We start from the raw sequence: 26369 nt of genomic DNA, 5'->3' as shown, positions 1-26369 counted from the left end.
AACTCCTGAGATTGGTTCTAGAGGACTTCAACACACCTGGGATTAGGGCAAAGGAGAACCAGCTAGCATTCATAGAGGGCCTTAATGTTTGCAAAGTGCTTTACATATGTTATTTCATTCAATTTTCACAACTCTGTGAGGTAGTGCCATTATTATGCCCCTTTTTACGGATGAGGAAACTGAGATCCAAAGAGAGGTTAATCTACTTGCCCACAGCCACACAACTAGTAAGTGTCTGAAGCAGGTGACAAATCTAGGTCTTCCTGATTCCAAGTCCAGCACTCCATCCACTCTGCCACCTAGCTACCTTGGAGTCACCCAAGTCTCCTTCAGGGGCTGGGTCTCAGTCTGTGGAGGGGTGTCTCTGGGCCTTAAGGGTAACAATTTTCATGCCACAGTAGGGTAAGGAAGTGGGGTTTTAATGGTGATTCTCCCAGAGGCTGCCCTCTGCAATGTGTACGCTTGCATTGTGCAAAGCTGTCCTCACTTCTTCAGGTTTGATATGAGAAGACTTGGGTTCCACCTTCAGTACTAGAGCAGAGATGCCACAGTTTCTATGACAGTATGACTTATCTGTTTCCTCACAGTCAGAAAGACATCAAGAGAAGAAATGGAGAAAGAGAAAGAGAAAACCATCTCTTCTTAGGCTGCAGGGAGACCATGCCTTTTTATAGGGAGAGGTGGGTTCTCAGTCACATGTGGCTGACTGGTTTTCCATCTATAGTGTTATAGGCAGGAATGGTTACAAGCCCCCTCCTAGTATAGCCATGGAAGGGTCCAGAATGGAAACCTCTAGATATGGAGAATTTAGAAGAAGGGTAGAGTAGGAGTGCCAGGAGGCAGGAGGGGGCATGTCTAGAACTGGCAGCCTCTTGGATGCTTTCTGCATCTTAAAGACCGCCTCCCTCAATCCTCATAGTCTAAAGGGTTGCTTTGGTTACAAGCTTATTTATTTATTGCTTAAATATTTATGTATTTGGTGCCTACTGCTTATAAGGAATGCTGTGTTATACAGCTGCCAAAATGATTTTCCTAAAGGGCAGTTCAAACCATGTCACTCTCTTACTCAATAAACTCTGATGACTCCCTATTGCCTACAGGATCAAATCTAAAACACTTGGCTTTTAAAGCCTATTACAACCTGACCCATTCCTATCTTTTGAACCTTGTTACACATTCCCACAGGCTTCGCCCCAGCCAGACCAACCTTGCTCTTCTCTACAAGTGACACTTTGTCTCCTTTCTCCATGCTTTTGTATTGGATGATAAAAGGAGTTGGAATGTATATAATGCTTTAAGATTTCTAATCAAATCTTTTTAAATCTTACCTTAATTTATTCTTGCAACAACCCAGGGAGATAGGTGCTATTATCTGCACAGAGGAGGAAACAGACAAATAGAAGCTGACTTGCCCAGAGTCACACAACTAGGAAGTGTCTTAGGTTGAATCAGAACTCAGGTTTTCCTGACTCTTGACCCAGAGCTCTTTCCACTGCACTATCTGGAATACATTCCCTCATTACATCTGCTTTTTAGAATCCCTTGTTTCTTTCAAACCTCAGCTCAAGCTACCTTGTACATGAGGCCTTCCCCCCAAATTACTGATCTGGAGCAGGTTTTATATGATTGATATATGTACATGGGGCAGCTAGGTGACACAGTGGATAGAGTGCTGGGCCTGGAGTCAGGAAGACTCATCTTCATGAGTTCAAATCTAACCTCAGACACTTACTGTGTGACCCTGGGCACAAACTCTGTGTACTTCAGTTTCCTCATCTGTAAAATGAGCTGGAGAAGGAAATGGCAAACTAATATCTTTGCCAAGAAAACCCCAAATGGGGTCACAAAGAGTTGGACATGAGTGAAACGATTGAACAACAACATCCCCTCCCTTATTCCTCTCCCTCTGTGGAAACCCTTGAAGGCAGGAGTTGTTTCATTTTTGTCTTTGTATTTCCCTTGCCTGCTGAACAACCTGGCACACAGTAGGCTCTTAATAAGTGTTGACTAATTGGTTGCCACAAAAAAAGTTAAGATCCATTAAAAGAAAAAGATGAGATGGTTCTATTCTTTTGTGAAAGACTTTCGGAATGTTCAGGCACAAAATGAAGCTAGCCTGGCTGAGAAGAGGACTGAGCTTGAACACATTGGTATTAAGGAGAAAGTAGAGGGCAAATAGCAATGCTTGGAGGTGGGAGGAGCCGTTGTCTGGTACGGAGCACAAGGGATGGGCAATAAGTCTAGCCTCATTTAACATGTTTAATAACAATTCAGAAAATGCCTAAAGGATGGTAATGAAAGTTGCCAATGATACTAAATTGGAAGATGTCAGGAGAACATGAATGGCAGGTAAAGAACACAAATGGGACATGGCTGCTTTTCTTTGATAGCCAGACAGCAGAGTGATCTGGGTGGACCCATGGGAATGACAGACTTCTAGATTTAGGAGCGACCTCAGAGCTCATCTAGCATGACCCCATGCTTCTCCTCTGTAACATTCCCCCAAAGAAGTCATCCTGTCTCCACCTGGATTCTTTCAAGATGGGGAGCTCACAGCACAAGGCAGCCCATGCCTAGGGAAGTTCTTCCTTTTATTGGGTTAGAATCTGCTTTCTTATGATCCGAGCCCTGGCCTTTGGGGCTATGCTAACTAAGTCTACTCTTGCATAGTATAAGGGAAAGACCACTGGATTTAGAATCAGAGGACCTGAATATAAAGCCCCAGTCTTGCTAACTTCTGTGACCTTGGGCAAATCACTCTATCTCAGTTTCCCAATCTATAAAATGAAGATGCTCTCTAAGGTTCCTCCCGCCTTTAACTCCTAACAGCCCCCTTGAGATATTTGAAGATAGTATTTGTGTCCTCCTCAAGCCTTTCCTTTCCCAGGCTAAACATTGCTAGTTTCTCCTTCTTCTTCATCATCATAATAGCTAGCATTTATATAGTGTTTAAAGTGTGCTAAGTGATTTATTTGAATCTGTTGGATTCAAAGGGCAGTACTTGAGGACTTAGAGGGGACATATGTGGCCTCAAGTCCTCAGGTTCACGTATACCTGAATTAAGATCCTCCCTATGATGTCCTCCAAATAATTGGACATCCAACTCTGATTGAAGCCCTCTAGTGACGGGGGAAAAACTCATAACCTACTAAGGCAGCCCATTGCATTTTTTGGACAGCTCCATCCACAGCTATAGGCTATGAGTCAGGGCATAGGGGACTTTTTTTTCTTTTTAAGGGGATGGGTGGGGAGGGAGACTGAGGGATAGGGAGTGAATCTCATCACTTTTAAAATATATCCAGATCAGGAAGCTCTAATAATGTTCCTGACCTTGAGAGAGTTAGGGGGCCGTGGGAGCTGAGTTCTAATTTCCATGATTCTGCAAGAAATTAATTCTTGGGGCCTCTCTTCTCTGGCTGTGTTTTCTTCTTTTTCCAAACTCCCTCTCTTTCTTTGCCATGGTCTCCCATGAGACTCCCTTCAGCCAGACATGTGCTGCTGAGTTTGTATTTCTTTGTTGGGGAGGAAAGGAGAGGCAGGAGCCTGCTGGAGTTTTCCCCAGAACCTCTGGAGAGGCTTAGGCAGCTTGCCGTCCGTTTCCCCCAAGGGGGCCAGGGTCCCAGCCTGCTCCCATTCCCTCCTTCCCACTATTATTCACTAAATGAGTTGGCCCTTTCTAACAGCTCAGAGTTGGCATGGGAGAGAGTCCCTGTGCCTGGAATGGTGGTCGTCAGCCTAACAAATCAGCCTTGATTTGCAGTGTTCGTTTCTGGGCATGCAGCTTGAACAGATGGGCTCTCCCCAGCCCTGTTTTCTCCAACCTCTAACCCTGTGCCCTATGAGAAGGTTCAGTCCACCCAGAACACACTCTTTATTTCCCCCTGATGGTGAGGGAAGGTGGAGGAACGGGAATGGGACAGGAGGAAGCAGTATTAATTATTGTGTGAGCACAAAATAAAATAAGGAATTAAACTTCAGGTCACATGTTGTAAAGGGACAAGACACCGAGGGTGGCACATTTCCCATGCTGTCAACATGACATCCTCACTGCTCTCATTTATATTTGAGTGAGGAGGGGGTGTGGAAATACAAAATGCAGAGCCTTGGGGATCTGGCCATTCTAACCCCGGGGAACGGTTTGGCTCAGGGCAAACACCTGGTTTCCAACTCCCTTCCCCTCCTGCTCCCCCTGGAACAGAGCCCTGACCATGTGCTCAGCCAGCCCCTCCCTCAACAGCCATCCCCCGCCCCTTCCCCTGCAGCCTGTGACATAGGCTGCTCATCCTGGGAAACAAGAGATGAAAGCGGGTCCACAATATGTAAATAGCCCCAGCCTAGGAGGCTGGATGAAACCCTGCTCCATTCGGGGTTCATATTGAAGACCCATAGGAAAAAAACAATCACAAAACAGGAACCATCTCTGCAGAGAATCTGGGAGGCAGCTGGAGGAACCAAGGAAAAAGAGAAGCCCTAGCAAGCTGCGTGTTCTCTTTCATCCACAAATGGTTGAGTTTTCCCTGGGTGAGGGGGAAATGTTTGTAAAAGGCTCCAAACACACTGATTTCCTTTTAGGATGCACACACCTCTCTATTTTCCAGGCTGACAAAGGAATGCCGATTACCCACGACAGTGGATGTTCCAAAAATCTTTGGAATGCTTTAAGTAGCTCATGGGGAGCAATTCTACCCTCTCACTAAGGCTGCTGGGAAAACCCATTTGGGTCCCCCTGGGTCCAGGCTGATTGGCAGCAGGGATGAGTCAAGCCAAGAATGGCAGTGAAGCAGGGGAAAAGCAGCCTGGTCTTAAAATTTTACCACATATAATTCACAAAGTGTATAACCCATGAGTGGAGATGGGGGTGGGGAGGGAAGAGAGAGAGACAGTAGAGACAGAGAGACACACAGAGAGAACAGAAAGACAGAGACAGAGAGAGAGACAGAGATGTAGACAGAGACAGAGAGACAGATGGAGAGGCATAGAGAGAGCCATACAGAGATAGAGAAATAGACACAAAGAGAGGGAGGATGGGAGGAAGACAGAAGGACAGACAGAGCGGAAGGGAAGGAGAGAGAGGGGAAGGAGGGTGGGAGAAAGACAGAGAGGGGGAGAAAAGAGAGAGACAGAGACAAGAGACAGAGACAGAGACAGAGCTGTGTTGATTGACATTAGAATGGCAGGAATTTCTCATTCTTAGGATGCTTATACCCTATCTGTGTGACCTTGGGTAAATCATTTCTTCTCCCTGTGGCTCAGCTTCCCCATCTGCCAAGTGCTGGGGAGTATACAATATGCTCTCTCTTCCAGCTCTACAATGCAGTATTTCTGTGCCTTTCACACAGACACATCCATAGTCCTTCCTGCATCATGTGCCTGTAAGGTGTGCAGGAAGATGAATATTCAATATGGCACCTCCCTCCCCTTCCTGCCCAAGGCTGTGAGCCTCAGCTCTTCCTAGGCAATGCCCTGCCTGGAGGGGCTTCACCTCCTCAGGGCCAGGAGAGATGCATCGGCTGTTAGTTTGTTCATTTTTTTTCTCTAGACCTTGGAGAAGTGCTGGAGTATGGAGGGAGACACACTGAAGCCCCGCTGCAGAGGATTTTAATTCTTCCTCCCAGGTATTTCAAGGAAGCAAGAAGGACTGGATGATGAAGTGGTTCTGGTTGTGATAGAGAAGCCCCAGGAGAATTAGGTTATTTAAAGGACAAACGAGGCAGCATGGAGGCTGTTCTCCACCCCTAAAAGGCAAGCTGCCAACTCTGGGTGGGGATGTGCGCTCTTATGGGGAAAGGAAAGGCTCTGGGGGCTCGAACTCGGGGGCTTTGCTCTCTGCTCTGCAGGGTCGAGCTCTTCCAATCTAGAGCAATGAGGTCATGAAGCCCTCCCTCTTCTTCTTCAAATCCAGTATGATTTAGTTTGCATTCTTTAAAGGCATTATAGTATGGAATGAGGGAGGTTTCCCTTCGCTCTGTACTGGGCACACCAGTGATATATTTTGTCCTGGGTTGTCACGTTTTACAAGAGGCACAGAGTACATGGACAGACCAGGGAAGGTGGTAGGGGACTCAAAACCAGGTCATATAAGGATCGTTCAAAGGAATGGAGGTAGCATGGCCACTGACTTCAAGTATCGGAAGGCCTGACACATGGAGGGAACAGGCTTAGCCTGTGTGGTCTTAGGGGCAGATCTGCGAAACAATGGGGGGTGAAAATCACGAGCAAGCAGATTTCACCAGATCTTGGACGAAGGACTTTGGAGCTGAAATGACCCTTAGAGAGAATTTTGAACAACCCTATCACTTTACAGATGGGGAAACTGAGACCTGGAGAGGGCAAATAACTCAGCTTGAAGTCACACAGGGCAAAGACAGGAAGAATTCTCATTTAACAGTATATAAGTAAACCATTAGAGCTGTTTAACAATGAAATATCTCAGGAGGCAATGAGTCTTGTTATTGAAAGGATTTTTATCAGAGATTGGATGGGTCCCATCTGGGAGGCTTTAAAAGAGGATTTCTGCACTATATTGGGATGAGGAAGGAAGTGTTGGCTTAGATGACTTCTAAAATTCTTTTCAACTCTGAGAGTCCAAATGATTGATCTCACCTCAGTGCCTCAGTTTCTCCTTATAATTTGAGGTCCTAAGAAGAATCCTAAAACATTTGTTATTTCAAAGCCAATCCACTAATGAAAACTGTAAAAGGCAAGTTCTTTTTGGTCTACTGGACCAGTGCTGAGGTGTAAACAGTTAGGAACTTATATGGCACCATTTCGGGGAAAGTTGTCTTGTCCCAAATCATTTTCCTCCCTTTGTCTTTTATAGTGCCTAAATACTATCTCTGGGGATTCATTCCTTTGGGGCTTAAAGGCTTTTCTGCACCTCAAAGTCCTCTCATTAAAATGCAAATACCCACAAGCCTAACACCTCAAATGCTAATCAAGAGGATTAGCTTTCCAAAGTGTCAAGGAATGGAGGTACTCACCTGGCGTTAGAAAAGGAGGGGATCTGGAGTGGGAGTGGAGCATGTGCTTGTGTGTCAGGAGGGATGACCAGGGGTATTGAAAGAGAGGTAGGAGATCACCAAGGACCAGCTTCAACCTCCCCGCCCCCACCTCCACAATTCTGCTCAGACCCATCAGCCAGCCTTGCGGGATGGCATTCAATCTAAGGTCACCTCCAATCAGTCAATGAGCATTTAATAAATGCCTACTATGTGTCAGGCACTGTGCTAAGGGCTAAGGCTACAAAGAAAGGCAAAAGGCAGCCTCTACCTTTAAGGAGCTCACAGTCTAAGGGGCTGGGAGGGTGGGGAGAGACAAAATGTGAATAAATACGTACAAACAATCAACATACCAAATAAATAGGAAATAGATTGGGAAGGCTCCTTGCAGAAGGTGAGACTTTATCTAGCTCTTGAAAGAAGAGGCCAGGGAAGCCAGGAGGTGGAGATTCCAGGAGCCAAGAGACGAAGTATCTCGTTTGGGAACAAGGAGAAAGCCAGTGTCACTAGGAATAAGGTATAAGAAGACTAGAGAGGTAGGGGGGAAGGACTATACTGTGAAAGGCCTTGAACGCCAAACTCAGGATTTGTATTTGATCTAGGAAGTGACAGAGAGACCCCTGGAGTGGTGGTGACTTGGTTTAAGCTCCACTTCAGGAAAATCACTTTGACAGCTGAATGAGGGCTAGATTGGAGTGGGTAGAGACTTGTGGCAAGCATGATATAACGCACTTTACAAAAGCTGAGTAGGGAGTAGGGGAGAGGGTCCCCAACCTAACCTAACTTAGCCACATCCCTTGCCAAGAGCAGGTACTTCAGATGGGCAAAAATTAAAGTCTTACATCTGGTACAGCACACCACCAAATTTCAACTCCTCATCCCTGCTCCCAGAAGCCAGTTCTCAGTATTATAAGCACAGAAAAAGTCCTTTGGCATTTGAATAGGTGGTGGCAGGCCACTTAGGTTATAATTGACTCTAATTAGCCCTCCCACAAGCTGTAACATTCCTCACCAGCATCGGAAGCAGGCATGTGAAAAGGAGAGATTCTTCTCTACCTTTGAGAACACCCACAGCACATCCCTCGGTGAGAATAATAGATAATCTTAATTCCAACAACCACACCTCAGTGTAGAAAATACTTTTCAAAACACTTTATAGAGCTTTCACATTGATTCTCCTCCTTAGTTTTACTTGATCTTGGCTGTTCTTTCACTGTCCAACCTCACCTTTTCAATCTCCTTTGCTGATTCTTCATCTAAACCATAGCCACTCACCAAGTCTCTGTCCTGGGCCCTCTTCTCTTTCCCCAGTCTATCCTGTCTTGATCAGTGATCTCATGAGTTCCCATGGGTTCAATTATCATCTGTATACTAGTGACTCCTAGATCTAAATATCCAGCATTAACGTCTCCTGAACTATATGGTCTCATATTACCAATTGAATTTTCAAAATCTGGAATGAGATGATCCAGATTTCTTGGGCAGCTAGGTGGAGCAGTGGATAGCTCGACTGGCCTGAAGATCTGAGTTCAAATATGTCCTCACATAATTGCTAGCTATGTGACCCTGGGCAAGTCACATAATTAAAGTTGCCTTAAGTTCCTCATCAGTAAAATGAGCTGGAGAAGGGAATGGCAAAGCACTCCAATATCTCTGCCAAGAAAACCCTAAATCGGGTCAGGAAGAATCAGACATAATTGAACAACAAAGAAGGCTTCTTAAACTCAACATGTCCAAAACAGAACTTACTATCTTTCTTTCCAAATCCTTCTCTCTTCTGAACTTTGCTATGGCTGTTGAGGATACCACCACTCTCCCAGTCACCCAGGCTCTCCAACTCAATGTAGTCCTTGAGTCCTCATGTTTACTTACTTCCCATGTGAACTCTTTGCTAAAGCTTGTCATTTCTGCCTTCACAAGCTTCCTAAACCTTCTCTCCACCCCACACCTCTGGGACCTTCACTTCAGCCCTCATCACCTCTTGCTGGGACTGTCCCCATTGCCCTATAATCCAACCTCTCCTCTGCCAAAGTATTTCCTAAAGCATAACTTTGACAACGTTACCCTTCTCTCCCATTAAATAAATCAGGGGCCATGTATTACCTCCACACAATGCAAAGAATCCCGTGTTTGGTATTTGAAGCTCTTCCAAGCAAAGCTACTTCCTACCGTTTCTTTTTTGACCAGGGTCATACAGCAGTGCCTGAGACTGGATTTGAATTCAGGGCTTCCTGGCTCCAAGGTTTATGCTCTATCCCCTGGACTACCTAGCTGCCTCTACTTTCCATCTTTCTAATCTTCTTACATTTTACTATTTTCTATACATCGGACAATCCAACTGGCTTTCTTGCTGTTTCTCAAATACAACGCTCCATCTCTAATTTCTGTGCCTTTTCTCTGATTGTCCCCTCAATCTGGAACTCTCTCTCTTCACTTCATTTCTGCCTCTTTAGTTGCCCTGGCTTCCTTGAAGACTCAGCTCCAATCCTACTTTCTTCAGGAGGCCCTTTCCAGTCCCCATAGTTGGTAGTTATTTTATTTACCTTTTAAAATCCCCATTAGATTATAAATTCCTGGTGGGCAGGAACTCCTTTTGCATATCTTTATACCTCCAGAGTTTAGTACAGTTCCTGGCACATAACAAATGATTCTTGACTGATTGTCTGACTTTTGGAGCTGTCTTGTAAGGGCAGGAATGGTGAGCCCATTGTACAGATAAAGGCAACTGAAGTTCAGAGGTTAAGTTACTTCCCTGATGTTACACACATAATAGATGGTGGATTTTGGACTGAAACCCATCAACCATTTTCCAGGCTTTCCCCACTATATCTCATGAACTCCTAATAAAGATCATAGCTTCAGTGTCTTTGTTTTCATCGGGATGGTACCACCTTCCACCAAGGCAGAGTCCACCTTCTCCATGACTTAGTAAAAGATCTTTAAGGGTTGCTCAAGTAGGAAAATAAGACCCCTCTGGCCAGTGAGGTGATGTTTTTTCCAGACTTGGCTGGACCATTTGTCAGACCAGAGGACCTGTGCATAAATCCATTCTACCACATGTCACTAGCCTAGTTTTCAGGAATCCAGGGTCACTTCCACACCACAAGGAGAAAACAGCGTAGGATCTAGTGGGGGTAGTAGTAGTAGTAGTACTAATAGTACTAATGAGGTTATTTCTATCTGAATTCTGTTGAGAAGATGAGAACTTTCATGTATGATACACAATAGTAGCAGAACCTTCATAATATGTAATGAGTGGCTCCTTGCACATTTTACTTTTAGGTTCAATATATAAAGAAAATAATTTCCTTAATAATTAGAATGTTAAAAAGTGAGATAAGTTGCCTTGGGATGTAGGAGATCTGTTTGATCTGATCCTATCCAATTCCACAAACTCGGTGACACAGAGAGTCAAGTGTTGGCCCCTGGAATCAGGAAGACTCCTCTCCTGGAGTTCAAATCTAGCCTCAGCCACTTAATAGCTGTGTGACCCTGGGCAAGTCACTTAACCCTGTTTGCTTCCATTTCCTCATCTGTAAAATGCACTGAAGAACGAAATGGCAAACCACTCTAGTATTTTTGCTAAGAAAGCCCCAAATGGGGTCATGAAGAGTCAGGCACCAAAAAATGACTGAAAAACAACAATGGCTCAGTACTGTGCTATGATCTTGGGCTAAAATGGCAAATTTAAACAGCTTCTGCCCTCAGGAGCTTACTTATTTTTCCCCTGGGGAAACAACATTTATAAAGATAAATAAATCCAAAACATACACCAAGCGGTTGGGGTAGTACAGTCTGTAGGAATTGGGGTGGTGGTGGAAAGAACAAAATAAGCTTCCTAGGGCTCATTTTAGGAGATGGTAGCTGAGTGGAGCTTTGGAAGAAGCTAGGGATTCCATGAGGTAGGTTTAAGGAGCGAGTGCACTCCAGGCATGGGGTACATCCAGCTTGTGCACAGGCACTCAGGAGGCAGGTGGAATGTTATGTATGGTGAGTATATATTGTTCAGTTTGGATAGAATGTAAAGTTCTTGGAAAGACAATAATATGTAATAAGCCTAGAAGAGTAGATTAGAGTCAGATAACGAGGGGCTTTAAAAGCCAAAGGGAAGGATTTCTATTTTATTCTAGAGGCAAGGGGAGGAGGTGGTGGAGTGATATGATCAGGACTGAGTCTTCTCTCACTTGATTTCTGGAGCAGCCCTGTGAGTAGGCAGGGCAGGAATGATGAACCCATTTTATGGATCAAGATTTGGAAGTTCAGAGGTTAAGTTACCTCCCTGAAGTCATACACTTAGTAGATAGTGGTTCCTGGATTGGATTGGTCAGAACTGGGCTTTAGGAACATCAGTTTGGCAGCTACATGGTTAATGGATTGTAGAGGGGAGGCAATGGAGGCAGAGAAACCAATTGGGGCCTATTGTAATAATCCAGATAAAAGATGATAAGGGCCTGAACCACACTGGTTGCCATGTAAGCATAGAGAAAAGAAAGGATTCTGGATGTATTGTGGGGGTAGAATCAACAAGACTTAGCAACATGTGAGAAGCAGGAAAAAACAGTCTAAGATGATGCCAAAATTGTAGAGCTGGAGACCTGGAAAGATGGTATGACACTTGGCAGAAATCTGAAAGTTAGAAAGAAGGGAAGGATTTAGAGAAAAAGTACTGGGTTATACTTTGAACAACTTGAGCTTGAGATACTTATAAGATACTTATATGCACTGGATATTGTTTTGTTGACAGTTTAGATAAGAAAGTGATGGAGAAAATGTTAATAAAGCAAATTAAACTTTAAAGTGTGCCTCGGGTACATTTCTTTTTCTGGAGAAACAGTTGCTAAATGTTCATCAGCACATCCCTGCTTACAAGACACCCATTTTGAAATGTCCAATACACATCTTTGTACAATGCTACCTGCTTTCTATCTGAAACTGAAGTCTCTGACCATAGGTTCCTAGCCTCTGACTAGTGCACCATCATGGCCATAAGGCCACCTTGCCCCTTTCCAACCATCTCTGTATCAGACCACCCCACCTTGTCACCAGTTTATGTATTTTCCCCATTAGAATATGAGCTCTTTGAGGGCAGGGGCTGTCTTCTTGGCTTCTTTTTGATTCCCCAGCCATTCACATAGTAGCATTTAATAAATGCTTTTTTTAATAAAAATTCATTCATGAAATTGGAGATAAGGACTAAAGCCCAGGAAAAACTGAGTGTGTTCTATGGATCTGGGAGTCCTCTGGATGGGGTGACGGCAGCTCCCAAGGCAAAGCTAGATGACTATTTGACAGGAATATCATAGGGGTGTGAACTGAGCTAGATAGATTTGGAGATTCAGTGAGTATTTGGCCCTTTAAGGTTTACAAAGTATGTTTCTCCTATTTTAAAGCTGTACTCATTCACACAGGAGGAAAGGTAAGTTCAGAAGATTTAAAAGACTTACCTAGGGTCTTTCTAAGTAAGTATCAGAGGCTCAGCACCCTTCCTGAGCCACCACCCATTTAATCTCAGCACCTAAAGCTGGGTTAGGAAGATGCACTTTCACAATGAGGATGAGGCAGTAATCTTAGCACTCTCAGGGGGCTTCATGAAAAGGGAAGCAGAACTTGAGGGCCTTCTGAGAAGCTTGTGGGCTTATGTTTCTTTCCCCTCCTCCCCCAAAAGCCAAAGGTCAAAGGCTTTGGCTCACTACAGAAATGGGAGAAAGCCAGCTCTGCAGCCTTGTTCCCATCTTGGATCCACAGGACAGTTGGAGGGCGTGGCTTAGACTTATCTTACTGCAGCAAGGAGGGCCAGAAGTGATCATTTTGGTCCCCACTGTCTTTCACTTTTCATTATGCTTTGAAGCAGGAAAGGACTGCAGAGGTAGTTTTAATCATTGGGAGGTGCTTACAAATCCACTGCATTTACCCAAATCTGATCATCAGTTGGTCAGCACACGGGTCATTTACTGTGTGCCAAGCACTGTGCTAACCCATAGGGATTTGAGTATGAGCACAAAGGACAGTTCCCTGATTAAAAAGGAGCTGGAAAGTGGAAGGGGAAGGGAGATACCCATGTGGGGCCACAGTAGCAAAGTCCAGAGAGTCACAAGCCCAAGCCAGGAGGGGAATGGTCAGCCTGGGCCTGTTCCCAAAATGGAGGCCCCTGGAAGTAAGTTACCAAAGGGAGAAGGAGACTAGCATGGTGGAGGGATGGTCTAGGGGGAGAAGTCCCCAAGCACTGAGCTACTTTTCAGTCAACAAGTATTCATTAAGCTCCTATTATATGCGCTGATTGTGCTAACCACTAGAGGCACAAAAACAAAAGTGAAATCCTATTCTAAGAGACAACATGTACATATCTAGGTATATACAAGCTCTATACAAGGAAGTTTTTTGAGGGAAGTAAGTATCTGGGAGGATTGGGAAAGGCTTTGTGTAGGGGAAAGGAAGAGAAGTGAAAAAGTATTTATTAAGTACCTACTATGTGCCAGGAACCATGCTAAACACTTTATAAATATTACCTCTTTTGATCCTCACAACAACCTTGGGAGGCTGATTCCATTTTGATCCCCATTTTACAGTTGGAGGAAACTGAGGCAGCCATCAGTTAAGTGACTTGTCCAGCGTCACTTAGCTAGTAAGTATCAGAGGTTGGATTTGAATTCAAGTCTTCCCGATTGCAGACCTTCTACTCACTGCACAACCACATGCCTCTAGAAGATGGCACTTGAGCTCAATCTTTATTTTGATCTGGATGGTCATTTCATCTATGAAGGAAGCTCCCCTGGTAGCAATGCAAACTGGTAGCTATTGTGAAACTTCTTGTCTCACAGAGTTGCCCCGGGGCAGTAAGAGGTTAGGTGACTAACCCAGGGTAACATAGAGTATTCCAACTGGAGTCATTCCAGCTCAAAGGGCAGCTCTCTATCCACTGGGCCATGATGCCTCCTCAGAGCTGAATATTGAAGGAAACTAGGGACTCTGAGAGGAAGAACATAAGGAGCGAGTGCACTCCAGGCACAAAGGATGACCAGCGCCAAGGTATGGGAGGAATGTAAAGTGTAGGAAGGGCACCATCTGACAATACTTTGCCATAGTTAGGCATGAAATGACTCACTTGGATTGCTGACAAGTATTTTACCAAGTCACTACTATATCCAAATGCTCTGGGGAATTCAGAGAAGATAGTCCTCACCCTTCTGGAGTTTATGGTGGTCTAGTGAGTGAGACAAAAATAATACTCAACCAATAGTAAGCAATACAAAATGGTATCTAATTAAGGTATTACATTGTGTAGTACCTCCATATAGGGAAACAGTCGACAGCATTCAGAATGAGGCATATACATACACACACATACACACATATATGACATGGTTAATGTGGGAATTTGTTTTGCTTGAGTATACATTTTGGTAATGATTTTGTTTTTCTTGCTTTCTTGATGATAGGGATGTGGAAGAGACAGAATTCAGAACTGAAAATCAAAATAAAATTGAATAAAAAATTAATTGTGTGGTACAGGGTAGGAGTTCAGAGAAAAGGGGCATGAGTAATAGAGTCTGCGAATATGATGGCAGGAATGGGGGAAACAGGGCTTGGGCTGGGTTATAGGAAGAAGCCAAAGTATTCCAGTCTCCAGCTGTAAATTCCTGACTCAGCACACCTGGCTAAACGATAGAACTCGTTCTCTGTAAACTGTTATCTGTGATCCCAGGCCCATTAAAAAAAGTTAATTTACTGTACAGATCTGCTAAATTATGCTTAAATCTTTCATTTAAAGTTATTTTCTGGGCATTGGAGATCTGGAATTAGAAGAGAGTCCAAAGGCCATCTGATCCTACCCTTGCATTTTACAAGTGAAGAAACTGAGGTCTGTGAGGACTTTGACTTGCTCCAAGTCATTCAGGCAGTAAGCATCTGAACTGGAATTTGAATCCAGTTCCTCTGTCTCCATTTTCCATTGTATTACATTTACACTGTACATTGACTGTCTGTGTTCCCACTCTCCTTCATTTCCCCTTACTATGGTTAAGGGGAGGACCTTGTATTTCAGTCTGACTCTTTTCAAGGCACTTTTAGTCTTGCATTTATATGTTTTATTTCCTCAGTAGAACATAAGCACCCTGAGGGCAGGCAGGACCCATTTCATTTTATTTTTTTTCATTCATTTCATTTTAATTTTCTCATGGTATTCCCAGAATTTAGCATGGTGCCTGGTAATAAGAGGTGCTTAATAACTCTGTTGATTGATTGATTTGACCCTCAGAATAGCTATATGAGAGAGCACAAGTCCAATTATCCTTATTTTCCATATGAAGATTTAAGACCCAGATGGGCAAGTGACTCACATAGCTAATTAGTGACAGAAGTGCAATTATAAGCCTGTCTCATGATTCTCTGTCCAGTACTCTTTCCATCTCACTTGAAACAAGATTAGAAGACAGAGGAGGAAGGAAGGTACCTATTGCAGTTTAGGGCCCATAGTAGGTTTGCTGCATTTACCTGAATTGAATAAATGGCAAAGAGACTGAAACACAAAGTATCTGCTTCAGAGAAGGCTATAACCTAATGGGGAGAAACACACTGCTAATCTAATACAGGAACCATCCCCATCTGGTTTCAATTATCCATCCTCATTCTCAGAAGCAAGGCTTACTACTGCAAGCACAGACTAAGTCCTTGGGCATTTAAATAGTTATTGTGAAGCCATGGAAGTTATAATAGGCAATGTACACACACACACACACACACACACACACACACACACACACACACACACACACACACCCTCATAGAAACATACATACATACATAAACACACACAGAGGATGATGTAAAACAATAGAATCCCTAGGATGTTGGAACTGGCAGGAACCTTGGAGATCAAGTCCAATTCTCTTATTTTATATAGGAGGAAACACTATCCTGGAGAAGGAAAAGTGACTTGTCCAAGGTCACTCAGCTAGTTGGTGGCTAAGCTATGGCTAGAACCCAGGTTTTCTGACTCATAGCTCAGTGCCTTTTCCACTGTGCACGGAAAATAATACCTCTATTGTTACAAGGCACAAGTCTCTCAATTCTTTGGGAAGATGGCTCTCTATAAATACTGAGTGTGAGTAATTATTGTTATTATTTTGGTTGTTCAAAGCCTGCTATTTATCCTGCATGGTTCTCATGCGGTGCCATCCGTGGGATTGTTTTGTGTTAGGGGCTATTTTCACCCAAAACAGTCCCAGCAAAAGCTTTGCTCTTTTGCCCAGAACTTCAGGCTGGTCAGAATTTGGAAGAATCTTCAGAATAATAGATAATGAAATATGGCCGTACTTCACTTTTCACAACAAATGTTATTTCTAAATAAGTTGTGTTTAAATCAAACTCTCACTTGTATTTCTGGCATACCAGGGGAATGCCTTATTTAAAGGAATGAAGGAAAAAGCATTAATTAAGTGCTTACTATTTGTCCATTACTGTGCTAAGTAAGCACTGACCTCTATAGGGAATACTTCTATAAAGTGGATAATTTTTCATGTAAATCTGGCCTTTGCAAACTTAGCACCTAATTATATATGGTTTTACATTTAAAGCTCATGGTCCAGAATCCAAAGCTCTGGGTTTATAGAGATCAGGTTCAATTTTGATGGTGCTAACCCTACCTGCCCCCACCACCCCAACCATATTTCTCTGGCTCATTTGTCCTCACCCAGAGTTTTCCCTGGGAATCCCAGAGTATGACTTATGTCTGTTTTTCCACTGATGTGGTTAAGAGAGTCCCCATTCTCTTTGTGAGCACTTAGGGTTACAATAAAAATAATAACCAATCTTCAAGTAGTACTTTAAGGTTTGTAAAGCACTTTAAATATGTTATCTTGTTTGATCATCACAGTAGTCTTGGGAAGAAGATGCGATTGTTAATTTCCATTTTACAGATGAGGAAGCTAAGACTGAGAGAAATTAAGTGACTTGACCAGGGTCAAATGGTGAATAAGCCTTTGAGGCACGATTTGAACCCCATCTTCTGGCTTCAAGTCCAGCATCCTACCCACTATACCATCTAACTGTCAACAATGGATATTGGCCATAGAACAGCCTTTATTTCGCCTACAAGCAAAATGCAGAAAACTCAAAGTGCTCATAGTAACTAATAGACTACTAGGTAGTACAGAGGATAGAGCACCAAGCCTGCAGTCAGGAAGACTCATCTTCCTGAGTTCAAATCCAGCCTCAGACACTTTCTAGGCCACTTTCTGTCCCTGGGTAAGTCACTTAGCACTACTTGCCTCAGTTTCTTCATCGTAAAATGAGCTGGAAAAGGAAATGGCAAACTAGTATCTTTGCTAATAAAATCCCAAAGGGATTATAAGAGTCAGCATAACTGAAAAACTGAAAAAAGTTCTGTATCTTCTCCAGCAAATCTCACATTTCCCTCAGATGTGTGTCATATAAATATGAGTTGTTATGGCTGCTATTATTGTTATTATTATAGAGATGTAATTTTCATTTTGTTCAATGGGGTTCCAAAAGAAACAGTCTCAGGACAAGTTGCTATCCTGCTATTATTCTTTTAAGTGTCCTGTGGACTCTTGTGTAGGTAGATAAAATAACTATAGCTATTTTTGTAGTTGAATAAAAGTTGAATAAAATTGGGAAGCATCATCATATTCTATAGGCTCACTGAAAGTATCCTTGAAACAACTCCAGTAGTAGGAAAATGGGGATAATACCCAGTACCTCACCCTGTTCCATTATGATTCTGATTTTTTCCTCTATATTTCTATATTTTGAAAGCTTTTCATTCCATGAACCTTGGGGATGATGAGTATTTGATATAGTGACACCTATTTTCTTTAAAAAAAAGTTCTTAAGTTTTTACAGTTCAACATTATATCTGGGTGATTGTGGACAACAGCATGATCAGTGATAATGGCGTAGTTCCAGTACAATTTATTGGTAGAATTCTTGAGGATGTTTTGAGATCTATTTATTTGCAGTAGGAGGATTTATCATGTCCATTTTAAATAACATATTTAAAGTGCTTTACAAACCTTTAAGTGCTATATAAAGATCAGATAAAAGATAACAAACTTCTCATGGATAATTCTAGTTATTGGGTCCTACCTTGGTAGGAATTCAGTAGATGCTAAAAAAAATTTTTTTATCACTGCAGTGGTGTGTTGCAGTTTCTACTGCTTCTTTGCATAATCTGTATTCATCACTGAGTTTGGCCTCCTCAAGGTTATCCTTAAGGATAAATAACTCTTCTGTAATTTCTGGTGTCATTGACTTGAACATCTCCATTTCAACAAGCAAATCCACAAAGTGCCATTCAATTCTTCTTTGCCAACATATTCAAGTTCATGTGGGTGTTACTCAAGAAGGGTCTTTTGATTCCACTCTTGGACCTTAGCTGCTTCATAGGCTCCATCTGGAGATAATTTACTTTCAGTTACATTTGACAAATCTAACTGTTATCAGCTTTTATTGTTGCTTGGTGAAGGGATGTCTACTTGTTCCAAAAGTATTTTTATAGGTTTAAAAAAAAGCAAAAAACCTAAAGCAACTTTGCTATTCTGAACTTGACAAACATCAACAAACATGAACATTTCCATATACAAAGAACAGAAAAAGAGGATTGTCTAGGAAACCATGAATCTCACTACATACGGCTTGGCTTTTAAGGTATTTACTCAATTCAACATGATAGTTTCAAAGCTATTTCACTTGACTGTGTTTCCCTCTAACCCTCCTTCATATCTCATCTGTTCATTTTTGCTAAATGCTTTGTTCACAATCTTTTCCTTATTTTTCTGATATCATTATCACTCACTTCTCTATCTGTCAACTACCCCTGCCCCAAAGAAATTCCACCCATGTGGTAAGTTGGCATATGAAAGCAAAAGAAATTTACAAGCTGGCCAAGTCCAAAAATGGGCTGACCAAGTCCAAAAATGTTTGCTTCTTTCCATATCTTTAGTCCAACACCTCTCTGTCAAGAGGTGGAAAGCATGCTTTATCATTGGTCTTCTGCAGAAACAGTTCATCATTGTACTGAACAGAATTTTTAAGTCTTCAAAGATTATTTTTTTTACAATGTCATAGTTATAATATAATGTCCTGGTTCTGGTCCTCCCTTCACTCTTCATAAGTTCATCCAAGTCTTCCCAGGTTATTCTGAAACCATCCCTTTTTGGTAATTTCTTATAGTATAGTAATACTTAGCTACAGTCATATACCATCATTTGGTCAGCTGTTCTCAAAACTGATGAGCATACCTTTAGTTTCCTGTATTTTGCTCTAACAGAAAGGATTGCTATGGTTTTTTTTTTTTAATATGTAGGTGCTTTCCTTCTTTCTTTGATTTCTGCAGGGGTATATACCTAGTAGTGGCCTCACTGGATCAAAGGATATATTTTGGGTATAGTTTTACATTACTTTTGGGAATGGTTGGAGTAATTCATAGCTTCATCAACAATACATTAATATACTTGTCCTCCCAAGTAATCTAACAATTGTCACTTTCCTTTTTTTTTTTTTTTTTGTCATTTTTGGTAATCCAATGAGTGTGAAGTGGAATTGTAGAGTTTTTTTGAAAACACATTTCTCTTATTATTAGTGATTTGAAGCATTTTTTCCCTATGGTTATTGATAGTTTTTATTCCTGCTTCTTGCCTCTTCCTTCCTTCCTTCCTTCCTTCCTTCCTTCCTTCCTTCCTTCCTTCCTTCCTTCCTTCCTTCCTTCCTTCTTTCCACAATAAACATTTATTAAGAACCTATTATATGCCAGGCATTATGGTAAGTGCTGGGAGCATAATTACTAAAAATAAAGGGGCTTACAATTTAATGGGAGGGGGAGACAACACACAAAAGGAGGCAGGAATATGGGGAGGCACCAGTGGGTACCTGATTCTAGGGGCATCTTGTTCCAAGGGATTGAAACTAGGCAGAACAGCAGATTCAGAATGGAGTGAGCCCAAATGTATAGTTTCTGCCCTTATAAACGAAGACATAGGAAGGAGTTTGGTATTCTGCCTTCTAGCTCTACAATCAAAGGAGAGAGGAGGCTGAAGAAGATGTCAGTTAAGGCTTGAATTAGCAGCATGGTGGTGAAATTAGAAGTGATGAGCCTAACCTGGGAGGGCCATCATGTTCCTTGGAGCTGAAACCAGGAAAAACAGCAGATGCAGAATGGAGTGAATCAAAAAAGTCCAGTTTCTGTCCTCTATAAAGGAAGGTATTCAGAGAAGTTTGTTGCTCTCTCTGTCAGAGAACCTTGTTGCAAAGATTGTTCCCAATCAACTATTTCCCTTCTAATTTTATCTGCATGGATTTTGTTTGTGCAAAAGCTTTTTAATTTATGTAATCAAAATTAAATATTTTTATCACCTCTGGTCCTCTCTATTCCAGGTTTCATCAAGAATTCTTCCCTTAACCAGATTTCAAATTGTATTATAAAGCAACAATCATCAAAACCACTTAGTACTGGCTAAGAAATAGAGAGATAGACACAGTAGACAATGAATATAGCAGTCTACTTTGTGATAAGCCCAAGAACCCCAGCTTCTGGGATAAGAACTCATTGTTTGACAAAAACTGCTGAGAAAACTGGATAACAGTGTGGTGGAAACTGGGCATAGGCCAGTGCCTGACATCATACACAAGAATAAAGTCCAAATGAATACATGATCTAGGTATAATGAATGATACTATAAACAAATTAGGGGAGCAAGGAATAGTGTGTCTGTCAGATTTATGGAGAGTAGAGAAATATATGACCAAACAAGAGATAGAGAACGTTATGAAATACAAAATAGATAATTTTGACTACATTAAATTGAAAAATTTTTACACAAACAAATCCAATGCAACCAAGATTACATAAAAATGGGAAAGAATTTTTGCAACTAGTATCTGTGATAAAGGCCTCATTTCTAAAATACATAGAGAACTGAGTCAAATGTGCAAGAATACAAGTCATTCCCCAATTGATAAATGGTCAAAAGACATGAACAGGCAGTTTTCAGAGGAAGAGATTAAAGCTATTTATAGTCATATGAAAAAATGCTCTAAATCACTATTGTTTAGAGAGATACAAATCAAAACAACTCTGAGGTACCACAGATTGGTTAACATGACAAAACAGGAAGATGATAAATGTTGGAGAAGATGTGGGAGAGTTGGAACACTAATTCATTGTTGTTGGAGCTGTGAGCTAGTCCAGCCATTCTGGAGAGCAATTTGGAACTATGCCCAAAGGGCTACAAAAATATGCATATCCTTTGACCCAGCAATAGAGCTTCTAGGACTGTATACCAAAGAAATCATAAAAATGGGAAAAGGTCCCAAATGCACAAAAATATTTATAGCAGCTCTTTTTGTGGTGGCCAAGAACTGGAAATTGAGGGAATGCCCATCAATTGGGAAATGGTTGAACAAACTGTGGTATATGAATGTAATGGAATCCTATCGTGCTATATGAAATGATGAACAGGAGGACTTCAGAGAGGTTTGGAAGGACTTATATGAACTGATGCTGAGTGAAAGGAGCAGAGCCAGGAGATCATTCTACACAGTAAGAAACACAGCGTGAGAAAAATTTTTCTGGTAAACTTAGCCCTTCACAGCAATGCAAGGAGCTAAAACATTCCCAAAGGACTCTTGAAGCAAATGCCATCCACATCCAGAGAAAGAACTATGAAACTGGAACGCAGAATGAAGCAGAATATTTTCTCTTGTGTTTTGTTTTGTTTGGGTTTTTCTCATGGTTTCTCCCATTCATTTTAATTCTTCTATGCAACATGACTAATGTGAAAAGGTGTTTAATAAGAATCTATGTGTAGAACCCATATAAGATTGCATGCTGTCTCAGGGAAGGAGCGGGGAAGGAAGGGGAGAAAATCTAAGACTTATGGAAGTGATTCTAGAAAACTGATAAATTAATTTAAAAAGAAAAACAAAGAATTCTTCTCTTATCCAGAGTTGCCAAAGGTATCTCCTTCCATTTTCCTCTAATTTGTTCATGATATGATCTTTTATGTCTAAATCATATATTTACTTAGAACTTATTATGCTATCTGTTGTGAGATGTTGAGCTAAACTTAAATTTCTGCTAGACTACACTACCTTCAGTTTTCCTTGATCTTACTGGAAAAACCTTCAGCATTTCTCTCTTATAGGTAATTCAAGCTCTTGAATTTAGATACACACTATTTATCATATTAAGAAAAGATATATTTATTTCAATATTTTTTAAATGTTTCATTTTTAAAACAAATATAGGCATTGTATTTTGTCAAAGCCTTTTCTTCATGTACTTCATCTTATCATATGATTTTTTTTGCATCATCATAGTCTGTTATGTTTATAGTTTTCCAAGTATTGAACAAATAAATGATAGAATAAATCCAACCTGGTAATCATACAGAATCTTTTTAATATTTTTCTGTAGCTATTTTGTCAATATTTTTTGCATTAACACTCACTAGAAATGTTTGTTTGCTTTCTGTGTTACTCTTTCTGGTTTAGATATTAAGACTATATTTGTATCATAGAAAGAATATAATACTTTTTATTTTTTGCAAAGAGTTTACATAATATTGCAATAGATTGTTGTCTGAATCTTGATAGAATTCACTTGTAAATTCATCTGATCTTTTTTTTTCTTTTGTGAGTTCCTTTATGGCTTGTACATTTCCCTTCCTGGCATTGGGTTAATCTGGGCATTTTACATTTTTACAAATATTCATTAAACTTGTTATCAATGTTCTTGGAATATAATTGTGCAAAATATTTTTCAATAATTTCCTTTATTCATCCTCATTAATTGTGAATTTTCATTGTTAACATTGGTAATCTAGTTTTCCTCTATTTAAAAATCAGATTAGTGAAAAGTTTATCTATTTAATTAGTTTTTAAAAAAAACATTCAGGTTTATCAATTCAATTTTTAAACTCCCACTCTTGTCCATCTCTTCTTTGATTTTCAAGATTTCTATTTTTGTCTTTTTTTTGAGTGGCGTGCCCAGCTTGTTTAGTTGCTCTTTTCTTTGTTGATGAAAGTGTTTAGATATATAAATTTTCCCCTAAAGACTTTTTTGTCTGTATTTCAAAAGGTTTGTTATGTCATCACATTTTTGTCATTTTCTTTGATGAAATTATCTATTGTTTCTCTGATTTGTTCTTTGACATCCCCTTCCCCCAATTCTTTAGGATTGATCTCATCTCCATTTCAGTTTGAAACTTTTTTCAAATTCCTTTTACTTATTATAATGTTTATTTTATTGTAGTTAGACAGAAATATGTCTAATATTTATGCTTTTATACATTTATATGTGAATCATTTTAAGCGCTAGGACATGGCTAATTTTTTATAAAGGATCATTTATAGATGAAATACCTATATTCCTTTTTATTTCCATTTAGTGATGATTAGAAATCTATCATAATCTGAAATTTATAAAGTTCTATTCAGGTTCTTAACTTCTTTCTTGTTTATTTCTGTTAGATTTTTCTAGCTCTGAGAGGATACATTGAGGACCCCCCAAATTATAGTTTTGCTCTCTGTTTTTTCTCTGTAATTTGATTAACTTTTCCTTGAAATATTGAGATACTATGCCTATATATGTATATACATATATAATGTATTCATATAATATGTATACATGTATGAGAGATAATTTCATTGTCTATAGTGCCTATAAGCATAATATAGTTTACTGTTTATTTCTTTTATCCATGTTTATATTTAGTTTCCTTGCCTAAGATCATAGTTGCTACTATTAGATACCTGAGTTCACCTGAAGTATAAGAAATTCTGCTCTAGCCCCTCATTTTAACACTGTACACATCTTTACATTTCAAGTGCAGTTTTAAATAAACAACATATTGTTGAATCATACTTTCTAAAACATTTTGCTATCTTCTTGTTTTATGGGTGAGTTCATCCCATTTACACTTGTGGTTATGATTGTTAATTATGTATCTTCCTCTATGATATCCTCTTATATTTTTCTTCTCCTCCCTCCAATCTACACTTTACAAAAAAAGGGGGGGGGGAAGGTGATAGAAAAGGAATGTGATCAGCGCTAATAATCTCTAACCAAAGTAATCTGTTTCTACTTCATTGATCCTTCTCTCTTCTTTTTTCCCAGACCCTCATTACTGATTTTTATACTTTCTTTTGCTTTAATCTCTGACTTTTGATCTATTCTCCAAAGTTGAAGTTTGTTTTTCTTGTGTTTATTTCTTTGCCCACTCTCCTCTTCCTCGAAAATCCCCTTCTCTTTTCCCTAACCTTGGCCTATTTTCTTGCTGTGTTTAATGTATTACTACACTGAACTGTCTCTCTCCTCTGTTTGGTTCATACAAGAGTGAGGTTCATGTGATGATTACCTTTGTACACTCTCCTTCTCTGGAACCCCAATTTAGAGATAGAATATGTTCTGTCTTCTTCATTTCTTTCCTAACATATTCCTTTTTCTCCTATCTTTTTTTCCCCTCTTTTAAGACCATCAAAACAGAACAGTATTGCCTTTGTTCCTCTGTCTAATTTCTCTCTCTGACTCTTTACAATATTAAGATTTTGAAGGTATATTGACTTCTTTTTCCATCTTTTAGAATATAAGTACCTCAGCATCCTCTAGACCATTCCGGTTACCTTTTCTATGTTTCTTTTGGATTTTGTCTTTTTGTTTCTACTTATCTTTAGTTTTTTCATCAGAATTTTGTTTGGAGATTCTCTATTACACTACAAGTCCATTCCTACACTCTTCTCCCATTCCTGAATCCCTATAACTGCGGGATTATGTTCAGTCTTACAGGATAAGTTGTTCTTGGTTATTACTCTATATTTTTTGTCTTTTGAATATCATATTCCAATATCTTTTTTTCTTCTTTAGAATAGTTACTGCTAAGTCTTATGTGGTCCTGACTGTAGGTAGTACTTGATTTTTTTTTCTTGATATTTGCAGTATCTTTTCTTTCAGCTTTTAGCTCTAAATTTTGGCTATGGTATTCCTGAGAATTTCCTTTTGGGATTTCTTTCAGGAGGCAATGGGAAGATTCTATTTTCACATTGGCCTCAGTTCTAATAAGTCTAGAAAATTTTCATTTCTGATCTCTTCAACTATGCTATCAAAGCCTTTTTTCTTTTTTGCCAGGGGTCAGGGATGGAGAGCTTTCTTGAAATCGGACGGCTCTTAAATTCCTCTTTGCCCTTTTATCCAGGGCAGGTGTTTTCAATAATAGATGCCTTCTGTTTTCTTCTACTTTTTCGTTTTTAAATTTTGTCTTAATATTTCCTGTTATATCAATGGAGTCTTTTGGAGTCATTGAGGTCTTTTTTAGGTTATTCCAATTTACAGGGAGTCTGTTATTTGAGTCAGGTTTGCCGCCTTCTGTTTGAAGCTATTTATTCTCATTCCAGTTACTTCCTCCAAAGATCTCATTTTACTTATAATTCCATTTTTACCTCTTTCTTCATTTTTTTAAGTATTATTTTTATGTTAATTTTTTTCTTCTGAACTTAACAAATATCCAGAAAGGGTCTTTTTGGTGTGTGGCAAAACACAAATGATGACTATAAAAGAAGCCATGAATTTCCAGTTCATACCACTTGTTTGTTTGTTTGTTTTAAAAAAAGGACATAATCAATTCAACATTATTTTCAAAACTGTCTAAGATGTATATGCTTCCTTTTGAATTTCCTTTTGTTCTTCTTTGAAAATTTAAAAAAAAAATTCATGGCCTTTTTCTTCTTTTTTGGCATTACTATTGCTAACTTCTCTCCTTGCCAGCACTCTACTGCAATTAAAAAGAGGGAAAATACACTCTTGTAATAAGTAAACAGTAAAAGAAAACAAATCTACAAAGTGACCATCTATAAAAATGTATGCCTCTTTTTGCATCTTGAGTCCCTCTTTTCCTTGTCAGTATGCAAGGAACATCATAGGCAGTTAGGTGGTGCAGTAGATAGAGTGCCTGGAGTCAGAAGTCTTGAGTTCAAATCCTGCCTTAGATACTTACTAGCTGTGTGACCTTGGATGAGTCACTTAGTTTCCTCATCTGTAAAATGTGGATAATAATAGCATCTATCTCCCAGGGTTGTTGTGAGGATAAAATGAGAAAATAATCATAAACTGCTTAGCACAGTATATAAGTGTGGGCTATTACCTATCATATGACTTCTCGAAACACTGGCCGTTACACTGTTAGGAGTTTTTAAGTCTTTGAAAGTTCCTTTTCTTTAAATTGTTGTCATTGTATAAAGTATTCTCTTGGTTCCATTCACTTTATTCTGCATCAGTTCATGTGTCCTAGGGGTTCTCTGAAATTGTCTCTTTTATAATTTTTGCAATAATGTAATAATATTTCATCATAGTCATATAACACA

General features: G+C 40.1%; 1 long non-coding RNA gene across 1 annotated transcript in view; it reads left to right on the top strand.

Moving 5' to 3' along the window:
• The window catches only part of LOC140519547 (uncharacterized), a 121049-nt gene that overhangs the window by 53050 nt on the left and 41630 nt on the right, over window positions 1-26369 (top strand). Inside the window, exon 4 of the long non-coding RNA XR_011972232.1 lies at window positions 5540-5615. This is a non-coding gene — a long non-coding RNA (uncharacterized lncRNA). The remainder of the gene's footprint in view (window positions 1-5539; window positions 5616-26369) is intronic.

The sequence above is a fragment of the Notamacropus eugenii genome, chromosome 1 (assembly GCF_028372415.1).
Source record: "Notamacropus eugenii isolate mMacEug1 chromosome 1, mMacEug1.pri_v2, whole genome shotgun sequence".
NCBI classification, from domain to species: domain Eukaryota; kingdom Metazoa; phylum Chordata; class Mammalia; order Diprotodontia; family Macropodidae; genus Notamacropus; species Notamacropus eugenii.
The sequence above is the reverse complement of the archived record's forward strand: the minus strand, read 5'-3'. Positions and strand labels throughout refer to the sequence as shown.